Source organism: Bufo gargarizans, chromosome 7, assembly GCF_014858855.1.
Source record: "Bufo gargarizans isolate SCDJY-AF-19 chromosome 7, ASM1485885v1, whole genome shotgun sequence".
Classification (NCBI taxonomy): Eukaryota; Metazoa; Chordata; class Amphibia; order Anura; family Bufonidae; genus Bufo; species Bufo gargarizans.
Window position 1 is genome coordinate 181,078,223 of NC_058086.1, and position 13,114 is coordinate 181,091,336.

The 13,114-nt window shown below is 41.6% G+C and overlaps 1 protein-coding gene across 4 annotated transcripts in view; it reads left to right on the forward strand.

Annotated features, from left to right (window-relative positions):
- ERC2 (ELKS/RAB6-interacting/CAST family member 2) overlaps nt 1-13,114 on the forward strand; it is an 881,888-nt gene that overhangs the window by 589,688 nt on the left and 279,086 nt on the right. The gene's annotated exons all lie outside the window — the stretch shown is intronic.

The window sequence follows — 13,114 nt, forward strand, 5'->3', positions numbered from 1 at the left end:
TCACTCGTTTTTCTTTACTTAGCTGCTTTTTTCTTGCCATAATACAAATTCTGACAGTCTATTCAGTAGGACTATCAGCTGTGTATCCACATTACTTCTCCTCAACGCAACTGATGGTCCCAACCCCATTTATAAGGCAAGAAATCCCACTTATTAAACTTGACAGGGCACACCTGTGAAGTGAAAACCATTTCAGGGGACTACCTCTTGAAGCTCATCAAGAGAATGCCAAGAGTGTGCAAAGCAGTAATCAAAGCAAAAGGTGGCTACTTTGAAGAACCTAGAATATGACATATTTTCAGTTGTTTCACACTTTTTTGTTATGTATATAATTCCACATGTGTTAATTCATAGTTTTGATGCCTTCAGTGTGAATCTACAATTTTCATAGTCATGAAAATAAAGAAATCTCTTTGAATGAGAAGGTGTGTCCAAACTTTTGGTCTGTACTGTATATAAATATATATATATATATATATATATATATATATACACACACACACACAGTATATGCTGTATATATTTAGGCTACTTTCATGACGGATCCGTCATGGACTGATAATACAACCACATGCTGCATCCGTTCAGAACGGATCCGTTTGTATTATATTTAACATTGCCAAAACGGATCCGTCTTGAACACCATTGAAAGTCAGATTGTGTCAGTGAAAACGGATCCGTCCCCATTGACTTACATTGTGTGCCAGGACAGATCCGCTTGCCTCCGCATCGTCAGCCGGACACCAAAACGTTGCAAGCAGCATTTTGGTGTCCACCTCCAGAGCAAAATGGAAACAGAACGGAGGCAAACTGATGCATTCTGAGCGGATCCTTATCCATTCAGAATGCATTTGGGCAAAACTGATTCGTTTTGGACCGCTTGTGAGAGCCCTAAACGGATCTCACAAACGGAAACCAAAACACCAGTGTGAAAGTAGCCCAGTCATTAATTTTAACAGGCCCACCCCTGTGATTTGACAACCACCTCAATGGAGTTGACTTGCTTAGAAAACATATTTTTAGGGCTCCTCATCTATAATACAAATAACACTTTAAAAAAGATTGCTTCTTGCTTTGGAGGACCTGGTGTGTCCATATAGCACAAACACAGTCTATGTATTTCAAAGGGCAATGTGCAGTACTTCATCTGACCTGTGGTGGCACTGCAGGAGAATTGAACACTGTGGTTCCTCTGCAGCTTGCAGGTGATCCTGAGGGTCCCAGCATCAGATGGACCAGTAATCAGCTATTTGTCTGAACACCCTTCTTAAAAAAAAAAAAAAATAGTTAAGAGAAGGTTTACATCACGTTTTTGCCATCCGTTTAGCATATGAAAAAAAATGTATACCTTAACGGATACAGGGGCATCGTCTTACCATAGAGTTCCAAAACTAAAAAAAATAAAAATGTACATGTTAACATATACATTTTTTTACCGGACCCTGCAGGATAGAAAAGTGTGTTGTGCTACACTTTTTTCCCCCCCAACTTATATGTTAAACAGATGGCAAAATTGTGATGTGAACCCAGCCTAAGGCTTATTTCTGTCATTATCGTTATTGTTACACTGGTAGTAAGATAGAAAGTCTCCTTGAGAGTTCTTCCCTCCACAAAAAATACAGCACTTTGGGGCTAGAGTTTGATATTTCACAATGATATCACGCCATAAAAGACATTGAAAAAGTCAGTTAAAAATGTCTTGCCATTGCTTACTTAAAGGAGTATTCTCATTTCAGACATTGATGGCACATCTGTAGGATAGGTGCAGGTCCCAACTCTGGGGACCACCCCTGTCTCCAGTGAAAGAGAGTACACTGCACAAGCATGGCTATCCTCCATTCACAGCTATGGGAGCTCGGAAAATAGTCAAGTGCTCTCACTACGCATGTGTGGTGTGCTCTTCTTCATTCCGGGGGCCCCTTTCTAGAGATAGTAGTGGGTCTTAGAGGTGGGCTGAGATGGGTAAACCATTAAGGCATTAATGACCAAATAAGGATCTCTACATCTTTATGCATACCTCCTAATTATCCCAGTTTTGCAAACCTAAAGGGTTTATCCAAGATTAATACAGACCTCCCAGAATGGCCGACCCGCTGTGGAGATCATAGTTATCTGGTCCCACTGCTGGGTTTAGTCTCTATCACTCCCGGGCCAGCTTTTCCTCCCCATGCGGCGCTGAAAACAACATCTGTCAACGGCAGGATACATGACCACTGCAGCCAATCACAGGACGCAGTGGGGACCTGCTCCCCTTGCATAATGACAACTGGTCATGTGACGCAAGGGGAGCAAGTCACTGAGGGTCGGCCACTCTGGGAGGTGTTATTAGTCTTGGATAACCCCCTCAAGTTCATATATTTACCAGTGGCACATTTATTGTATATATACAGTTGGATCTGGAGCAGACGTCAGACTGTGATGAAGAGGAGTGGCCCATTCAATGGGGTTAATATGCATAGCAATTACCCACAGCTTTTCAATGGAAGACTCCATGAGAAGAATGAACATGCTTGCTCCTCTTGCACATGCTTCGGACCTTATTCAAAATCGTCATCAAATCAGATACGTGTGAGCGTACCCATTAAAGTTTAATGAAGTACTGTACCTGCCTGTATGTAGAAGCTGCCTCCTCTTTGAGATCAGGATATGCTATAAAACTGTTTTAAGGGGAAAAAACTCCCTTAATTGTGAAAAGATTTCAGATTTCATTCAAAAATAATTATTCAAGCCCCACCTGAACTGAGGAAAAAAGCAAGTTGAACGTTGTTGCAGATAGTATGTATAGTCATGTCACCAGTTTTCATAGTGACTGCTCATCTCGCTTGATCAAACTCACAACCTGAAGATGTGGGCTGCATGGTTGAAGCAGAGTACAGATGAGACATCTCTGTCTACTCTAGGCGCTCCGTCTTTTGTGTTAGTGTTTACATTTTCACAGAGAGTGCTGCGTTATTTCCTTTTTTTTCCCCCTCGATCAGAGATCCGTGACTTTTAGAGTCCTTTAGGAGAAGAATTTACTGACTGAATGAGGTTTTTAAAAGCTTAACAAAAGGATGATGGAGGACTTCTTATGGAAAGGGAAAACCTTCTATGTGAAGGCCATTTGTTCTCCCGAGACACTCAGTGTTTGGTAATTTGTTATTGAGACTCAGACTGAAAGCAAGTATCATTTATCCAGCGTACACAGCTCTCACTAGTGTTCTGTGTCCATCTGTGTTGTATAATTCAATATCTAAGTTTATTAAGGGTTGTACGATGCAAACATTTAACATTGGACCTTCTTGAGTCTTTGCAAAGGCTAACACTGTATCACAGCTGCTGCTTTATTCCGTATACAAAAAAAAGTAAAAATACTCAAAAAAGTAATGTATGCACAGAGAGCATTTGGCAGTTCTAATAAGGCATATCTTTTTGGCTCCCAAAGACATAATTTCCTAGGCTTCATTTGCATTGGAAGCTCCACTAGATGCTTTAGTTGCAGATTCAGATGTGATACTTTATTTCCCCTTTGGGGGCGCTGGAAGAAATTTTAATCGTATTCCCAGATTTCCCCACAGATCTCAGCTGATCCCTGGGGATCCCAGCTAGACCCTTTGATTAGATTATAGTCAAGGTGTCATTCTAACAAATTGGGATTGTCCAAATTGGAGAAATCCTTTAGCAAAGTTCAAAAATATAGATGAGTTGCTCACTTGAAGGTCCATTAAAGGGGTCGGGACATCTGGGACATTGATTGCAGATAGGAGCAGTGCCCCCAAAGTGAAGGAGAGCATACCGCGCATAAGCGGCGTGTTCTCCATTCATCATTATGGAAGTCCTATATCGATAAATGGAGAGTGCACATGGCTAACCAGCGCTTCCCCATTTCATGCTCTGATGCTCTCCCTTACCCTGCGCTGCATTGTGCAGGGCAAGGACTGTTTTATTTATATTTTTACACTCTTTTAGGCGGAGGCTTTCACCTAGCAGTGTTCCTGGTGATGTCACTGGCTCTAATGGATGGTGTTTAGTGCTGCCCTACGCTGTTTTACAGTCTAAAGCCTGCCAATTAGTGCCGGTGAAGTCACCGGGCTCACTGCTAGGTGGAAGCCTCCGCCTAGCATTCCCATGGTGAGACCCGGTAAATCACCGGATCTGCTGAAAAAGCCCTTGCCCTGCACAATTTAATGCAGGGCAAGGGAGACCACCGGAGCATGAAATGCTCTGCTGCTCAACTCAGTGGGGCTGCCTGGGTGAAAAAGGGGATATGTCTGCGTTCAGCTCTGAACCCAGACAATCCCTTTCACAATGAATCTCAAAAAAACCTGATAGACTCATTATAAACAAAGAGGTTCAGTTACCTAATGTATCCATGACTGCCATGACCTACACTTTCAGGACCTAGAAGAGCATTCATTGTCAATGACCAGGAAAATGGCTGGAGGAACTAAAGTGTAAAGTTGGCCATACATTGGACAGTTTGAGCCAATCTTGATCAATGTTCTCATGTTTTTCATCTGGGCACTTGTAATTAAAGTGGCACAAACTACAAAATACAGTATTTGAAAGGATGAGAGGAATTTGGTGGATGTGCATTTTTGCATGCATTTAGTAGCATAATTATTGTATGACTAATGTCACTGATCGAATGTTATAACTATCTGTCAATTTCAAAAACATTTGACTTTTCAGGTTGATGTGAAATTTTGACTGATGGCTGACAGGTTGCTGAGACCCTGCTAAAATAAAGGGGCAGACGCTGATCACTGTGTCCCTTTGGTTCTGCTCGGCCATGTTCAGAGAGCTGAGTAAGCGATGTATGGATTCTTAGAAAGTCCCCTTGGTCCTCAGCACCTGGGCACTTGCACTGCCATCCCTCCCCCATCTACGCTCTTGAATAGTAATATAGACCTACTAGATCCACTTTTTGCAACACAAATATACATATGACTGTGTATATGAGCACCAGTCTCTGCAATGGTCAGGGTATGACTTTCCAGGTCCTGTCCATGACACAAACTAGCTCAACATTTTCAAAAACAACAGATTTTCTTCCCGTGCTTGGTATTACCAGGTTAAGTAAACAGCACGAGATGACATAAGTGTTCAGGAGCAATTCTCTCTGCTTAGTTGTCCAGACAGATTTATTTAGACAAGAGAACATAGGTGGCCAATGTCTCCTTAGCGTCTGTTGTCCTCAGCATTTTCTCCGTAGTTGATCCATCATTGCCAGAAAATCCAAAGAAAGGAAAAATCCATCTGATACAATGTCAAAATCCAGTAAACCACCTTGTGTAAATGTGTACTCCTGTTTGTAAAAGAAAGATGAGAAAGGTGCCGACCGGGAGGTCACACAATGTCTAAAATGTCACCAGTTCCTTGCGGATCATCTATGTCATGCAGGGTGACATATGACTAACTGGAGTGGCCTATTTTGGGCAAATATTATTTTTAATATATTCTAAAATATAGTTCTAAAATATAGTAGAATTGTAGTAGTAGACCTTTAAGGAGGACCTATTGCTTCTCCTGTCATGTCTGTTTTAGTAACCTCCATCACCCATGTAGTAACAATTCTGGAGCATCTTTCCTATGACTGTGCTGTGCCGATCTTCTGTTATTCCTTCTAGAAGTTTCTGAATGAATTTCCATCAAGTCTAATTATTTACAAGTTTGGGGGTGAAAGATTTGCTTGTTAGGGTCACGAGAACCAGGAAATGCACTGGTAGACTAGGCACAGCATCTTGTAGGGCTAGCTCTGTTGAATATAATAATACATTTCACTTAGCGATCTGTAGTTTCATTCTAGAAAATAAGTTCTTTTAATTCATGTGCAAATTAGCTTTTAAGTGCACCAAAGGCTTGCCCAAGCCACTCTGTGCACCCTTCTCCTCCTACTACTTCCTTTGCCAGCTACTTCCTCACCTTCTTGATTGGCAGGGCCAGGTTCCTGCATAGTCATCTTGGCCGTCAATCAAGAAACAGAGAGACTGGCAGAGGATGCAGGAGAAGCAAGCGTGCACAGATGGCTTGAACCTGCCCTCGGTGCACTTAAATGCTCATTTACATATGGATTAAAAGAACATGATCTCCAGAATGATGCAATGGATCACTATGGGAACGATATTTTTTATTCAGCTGAGAGAGTTGTAAAAGGCATTGTGCCTGGTTTAGCACAGCATTTCTCGATGACAAACTCCCTTGAAAGCGATAAAGCAAAAATGTGTAGTTTCAATGGATGGTTTGGTTTTTATCTGCTGTCGAGGATTCTGAATTAACACAACACACTCTCCCTCTGCCCTCGCTCAAGTCTTCCTATCTAAGCAGATAAACAGCATTGCTAACATACTTTTATTAACAAGAGCTCTCCTCGAATTCTGTGCCGTCACCTCCCACTAAACTTAAAGTTGCGTTTTCAAGGTCATTGGGGGGGAAAGAAAACACTAATTAACACAAAAAGTTGATGTTGCTGGTTTTTAGTGCCCTCTGATGAGCAAAAAGCTGTGGGTTGAGCGGCCCTGTGCTGTAATAACGAGAGGCATAGCGGGCTGTATTTGGCTTGGCTTCACACTTCCTCTGCACGTTGTCCTCGGTTGTATGTTCTATCAAGACCCAAGTTTTCTCCTCCGGCATTTTTCTTCAAGGTTTGTGTTTGGGTGTAGATGTTCCGCAGCTGGCGTACCAGATATAGATGATGAAAAATCACCACTTTTTCCTCCGTGTAGTTAGGAAAGACAGACTCTGTGAATAAAATCGCAATGTTTATAGAACCCCCTTTAAAAATGACTGCTTTAAGTGACAGTTCAATTATGCATTGGAAGTTTATGGGAGAGGTTAACTGCACAGGCTCTCCAGAAAAGCATTTATCTCGCATAGCATCCCTCTCCTTCCTCTGCTTTTGATATGACGTTTCTGCCTGTTCTTTATTAACATATGAGGAAATGACACGGAATAATTTCCTACAAGCAGCTTATGCCACTGTAATGTGCTCTTGATTTATTATATACAACAATCTTAATGCATATTTAGCATTAAGCAAATTCTCCGTTATGTGTTTTGGCTACAGCCATACTTAGGACTCTGTGTACATGGATATTGGGTTGATTAATTTACTATATATAATATATTCTGTTTAATGATAACAATTGCTGCCTTTTGCCTTCTCATGGTTGAGGAGAAATTTCAACTGGGTTTCTACAACCCTTCGTACCCAATCTAAGCTTTTATATATATATATATATATATATATATATATATATATTTCGTTTTTTTAACTTTTTGTATGCTTGCCTTTCTCTGGTATCTTTACAAGTTTGGTGACTTTGAGGTCAAGTCCCTGGAAGTATTTTGAACCCATCCTTTTAAGAGGTTCTACACGGGCAGGCAATTATCAGGAATGAACCAGTTGTTCCCGGTAATTGCCTGCTCACCAGAGGGCAGACACCTCCACCGTACAGAGGAAAGGGATCGCTAATTGAGAATCATTTAGACAGCAGATCCTTATTTGCACAGAACAATCTGCTCCACAGAAACAGTGCACTTTGCCCAGGGCAGTTATCGGTAATGAGCAATCCTAGGAATGCTCCTTCCTGATAATTGCCGCAATCATTGAGTTGTGTGATGAGGCCTTTTTTCTACTGCATTGTGTTAGATAGGCAGGTAGAGATTACTGTATCTGTGATACTAGCACTACCTTTTGTTGTGCTCTACAAAAATACAGTGCCATATCGTAAGGAGGGCAAAAGAGGCACCTAGTTCCTTTTTACCCTTCCCAGACACTACCAGCCGTAATACATAGGGAATGTAAAAATTTAAGTAATCCTCTAACAATATAAGGTACAGTTCTATTCTCCTGTCTGTATTGTTACTTATAATAAAGCCATTGTTTGAGCATGGATACTTATTGCCATTGGGAAATGAGGATAAGCGTTTGCTACATGCCTTTGGTTATGTTTATCTCCTGGTTGAACAAGTGGTACATTACGTCCAAAATTCCCAACCATGTTTTCCCCAATACCAGCCACCACTGAAGGACAGTGAAGCTGCCGTCCTACACATTAGATTGTTTTCAGGTCATGACCAGGGGTTATGTAATACTACTCTTATGGAGAGGACCCTCATCAAGAATGTATTCTAGATGCCACCACCAACCACCACTACCAGCCCTGACAGAATATGAACCTGAGCTGGAAGCAGAATTTACTGTATGGATGAGCACTACTCCTTACAGGCTTCACGTTCTCTGCAGGAAAACGTTACCTACAAGCAGATATTCCATTAAGCTGTCCACAATGGCAGCTGTACTAACAATATAATTATTTTTTTATCTGCTCGCCAGCCAGAGCTTTATGTTCGACACAGCAAATTGTAGGGACTTAACGGAAATCCATTCTGCAGTCATATAATTAAGAAGAAGGACTTTTAAATTGCCTGCATAATATGCCTGAAATGTCTACACTGCAGTGGAATATGTCCATAGTGATATTATAATTTAGATGCTTTCGTGGTTACGTGTGCTTCAAAAATCTCTCCTTTCAAAACGCATTTGTACAATTTGTAGAATGGAAAGACGGGAAAAAAATTATAAACATAATGTTACCATGCAGACTATAAGATAGCGCGCCACATGCTTGGCACTACGTCCAAGTGCTGACAGCTCCCCTTGAGATGAAATGTCAGCTGCAAATACGGTGTAAAAATAACAAATGTAAAATAAAATTAATAGAAAAAAAGCATAAAACAAGAGACTGTAGAAATTGGTACTGCAGTTTCACTAAATTAAAAGGTTATTGAACTGAATCTGGCCACTCTGGTTACCTAACAAGAGAGTGACCGCCTCCAAAGGGCTAGGCAGAACCTCACTGCACCCCTCTACATAAACTGTACATACTCCACAGGTACAACATTTCTGTATAGTTGATCTTACATACTTTCTTACTAAAGCCATTGAGCATCATCAACGCCACAAATCAGTGATGACTCTTAAAGTGGTCATCTGCTTTGGACAATTTGTTTTTGGGTGGAAGGGTCTTCCAACGATAACATGAACAAATCCTGTCCTACTGCTGAAACTAACCTAATGCTGGGTTTACTTAGCCCGATGTTTGGGGCGAGTGTCGGAAACAAACTTTCTTACGAACACACATTCCTGATAATCGTCCTGTCCAAAGGTGCTGCAATTAGCAAAACCAAATTATCATTTCTGGGCAGCAGATTGTGCTGTCTAAACAGAACTTTGCTTCCCAGAAACAATATAGCTGTAAGGCCCAATTCACATGACAGACAGCGAGTCCACAAAACACGTTAGCTGGCTGTGTGCACTCTGCATCGCGGTGCGAACCCATTGACTTGACTGGGTCCACGATCCGCAAGATGTGGCAAAAGATATGTTCTATCTTTTGTGGAACGAAGACATGGACCTAAAAGCCAAAGAAAGGGCTTTTCTGTGTCTCCATGGGCTTTGGGGTCCATGCCTCCGTGCCGAAAAATGTAGGACATGTCCTATCTTTAGCCGCATCTCGAGGATCACGGACCCATTGAAGTCAGTGGGTTTGCACCGCAATGTGGAGTGAACACTAAGTGCCCATGTTTTGCGGACCCGCTGTTTGCAGTCCACATGCCCCACAGTTGTGTATGTATCGGACCTATGAGGACAAGTGATACCAGTAGCCATTGCTCATCCTCATACCGTGGTGGTGATTTCTGCATGTAAAAGAAATGCTTCACCTCCACTGTCAAGCATGCTTTTTTCCTGATTATTGGCAAAGTTGTGTGCAATTTGTGACCAATCCAGGAGGTTTAGATTTTTGTTGACTGTTGAGCCATGTTAGGTCACATGCTGCTGTGCGACCACTATGACTATTATTGCAATCCGTATTACACGCAGATTTTCGTGCAGATTTTGAAATCCGCAGCTTGTCAATTGGTTATGTGGATTTTCAGTGCAGATTTCACCGAGATCTGGCGCAGATATACGTCAAAATCGGTTAATTAACACATGCGGATTTGGTGTGGAAACGCAGTGAAAATTCACACAGAAAATCTGCATAAACGACACTGATGTGTTCATGTACCCGTAAAGGGATATTTCCATCTGAGACATTGAAGACTTATCCCTAGCATATGACATCAGTGTTAAATAGGTGCACGTACCATGTCTAGGACCCACTTATATCTCCAGAACGGGAGCCCCCAAGTGAACAGAGAGCAGCCGCGCATATGTGGCCACCCTCATTTCACTGCTATAGGAGTTCTGTAAATAGCTGACCAGTCCCATAGTGGTGAATGGTGTAGTGCACACACTTGCATGTTGTGCTTTCCATTTATCGCCATGGGACTTCTGAAAATAGCTGAGCACACTTGCTCAGCTATTTTTGGAGCCCCTGTATCGATGAATTGAGCAGGATGCACATGCACGGCATACTCTGCTTCACTTCAAGGTTCCTGTTCTCTAGGTAAGAGCAGGTTCCACACCTATCTGACATTGATGGCATATCCTAGCGATACGCCATCAATGTCTCAGTTGTCCAAGCCCTTTAAAGGGAACCTATACCCATGAAAATGCGAAATAATCTGCTGGCGGCATTTTATAGAGCAGGAGGAGCTGAGCAGATTGGTGTATAATTTATGGGAAAACATTCAGTAAATCTTGTACTTCATTCATTAGAATTCCTGCACATTTTGGGGGTTGAAGTCCAGGAGGCGGTCCTATCAGTGATTGACAGCTCACAGTCATAGAAGAGTTAATTTAAAACTACAGTACCTTGAAAAAGTATTCACATTTTTTTCACGTTACGCCCACAACTTTAAATGTATTTGATTGGGATTGTATGTGATAGACCAACACAAAGTAGCAAGTATTTGTGACGTGAAAAGAAAATGATACATGGTTAACAAAATGTTTAATAAATACAAATCTGGAAAGTGTGGCGTGCATTTGTATTCAGCCCCCTGAGTCAATACTTTGTAGGACCACTTTTCGCTGCAATTACAGCTGCAAGTCTTTTAGGGGATGTCTCTACCAGCTATGCACATCTAGAGGCTGAAACTTTTGCAAAGAAGCTATTTTGCAAAGAAGAATCTTTGCAAAATAGCTCAAGTTCAATCAGATTGGATGGATAGCGTCTGTGAACAGCAATTTTCAAGTCTTGCCACAGATTCTTAATGGGGTTGTCCAAGTGAAGAGAAGGCGCGCGCGGTGTCAGCGCTGCCTCCTCTTTACTGTTTACCTTCTAGCCGTTGCATCTGCAGTGGTGAGCAGGTGTAATTACACCCAAGCCGTCCCATTCATTTCAATAGGAAGGCTTGGGTGTAATTACACCTGCTCACCACTGCAGATGCAACGGCTAGAAGGTAAACAGTGAAGAGGAGGCAGCGCTGACACCGCACACGCCTTCTCTTCAAACAGCTGATCGGAGGGGGTGCTGGGTGTCGGACCCCGCCGATCTGATATTGATGACATATCCTGAGGATAGGTCATCAATAAATATAACTTGGACAACCTCTTTAATGGGATTTAGGTCTGGACTTTGACTGGGCCATTCTAACACATAGATATGCTTTGATCTAAACCATTCCATTGTAGCTCTAGCTGTATGTTTAGGGTCGTTCTCCTGCTTAAAGGTGAACCTCTGCCCTAGTCTCAAGTCTTTTGCAGCCTCTACCAGGTTTGCCTCCAGGATTGCCCTGTATTTAGCTCCATCCATCTTCCTATCAACTCTGACCTTCTTCCCTGTCCCTGCTGAAGAAAAGGGGGATGGTGTGTTAAGGGTGATGTGCAGTGTTAGTTTCCACCACACATAGCGTTTTGCATTTAGGCCAAAAAGTTCTGGTCTCAAAGCACCTTTGCTGTGTCCCCTAAATGGCTTGTGGCAAACTGCAAATGAGACTTTGTATGGCTCGCTTCAAAAATGGCTTTCTTCTTGCTACTCTTCCATAAAGGCCAGATTTGTCGAGTACATGACTAATAGTTGTCCTGTGGACAGATTCTCCCACCTGAGCTGTGGATCTCTGCAGCCTTTCCAGAGTGACCATGGGCCTTCTCTAATTAGTGCTCTCATGCCCTGGGCTATCAGTTTAAGCCATGTCTTGGTAGGTTTGCTGTTGTGACATACTCCTTCCATTTTTGGATAATGAAGTGAACAGTGCTCTGTTAGGTTATAACCTAACCCTGCTTTACACTTCACAACTTTATCCCTGACCTGTCTGGTGTGTTCCTTGGTTTTCATGATGCTGTTTGATCACTAAAGTTATCGAACAAACCTCAGAGGCCTTCACAGAACAGATGTAGTTATACTGAGAATACATTACACGCAAGTGGACTCCATTTACTAATTAGGTGACTTCGGAATGCAGTAGGTCACACTGGATTTTATATAGGGGTATCAGAGTACAGGGGACTGAATACAAATGCATGCCACACTTTTTGCATTTTTATTTATAATTTTTTTTTGAAAAGCATGTATACTGTACTTGCTACTATGTTGGGCTATCACATAAAATCCCAATAACATACATTTAAGTTTGTGGGTTCAAGGGGTATGACTATGAATACTTCTTCAAGGCACTGCATATATGTCTGCTTAGCTCCTTCTGCTCTATAGCATAATGCTTTCATCTCAGTCAAGATATTCAATGCGACTGGTTCCCTATAAGAATCTGATACTGATGCGATTTTTTCAAAACGTTGTATTCTGTTTTAGAATTTAGAATGTAATGCTCTTTTTATATTGTCAAGCAGATGTTAAGTGGAATGCAAGAGGCTGTTTTATGTATATTACAGTGTGTAATTATTGCATACACAGGAAACATATTCAGTCTTGCACCTTACCTTAAATTACACAGCTCTTATCCGGCTCATTCTTCATAAACTGCAATAAATAGTTTGAAAGATTAAACCTTATAAAGATATATTTTGTATTAAAAAAAAAAAGACGTGAACCTGTCCAGCGTACATAATAGAGATATTTTACTATCTGCAAACTGGGGGGAATGTTTATAAGTTAAAAATGGAAAGTAAAGCAGGACATTCCTGTACAGTGCAGTAGATGTTTTCAATTTAGACTCAATTCTGCAGCTTACCATTTATTCAATGGATACATTCGAGTTTGCTCAAAGTTTGGGAGAAATTGTATCC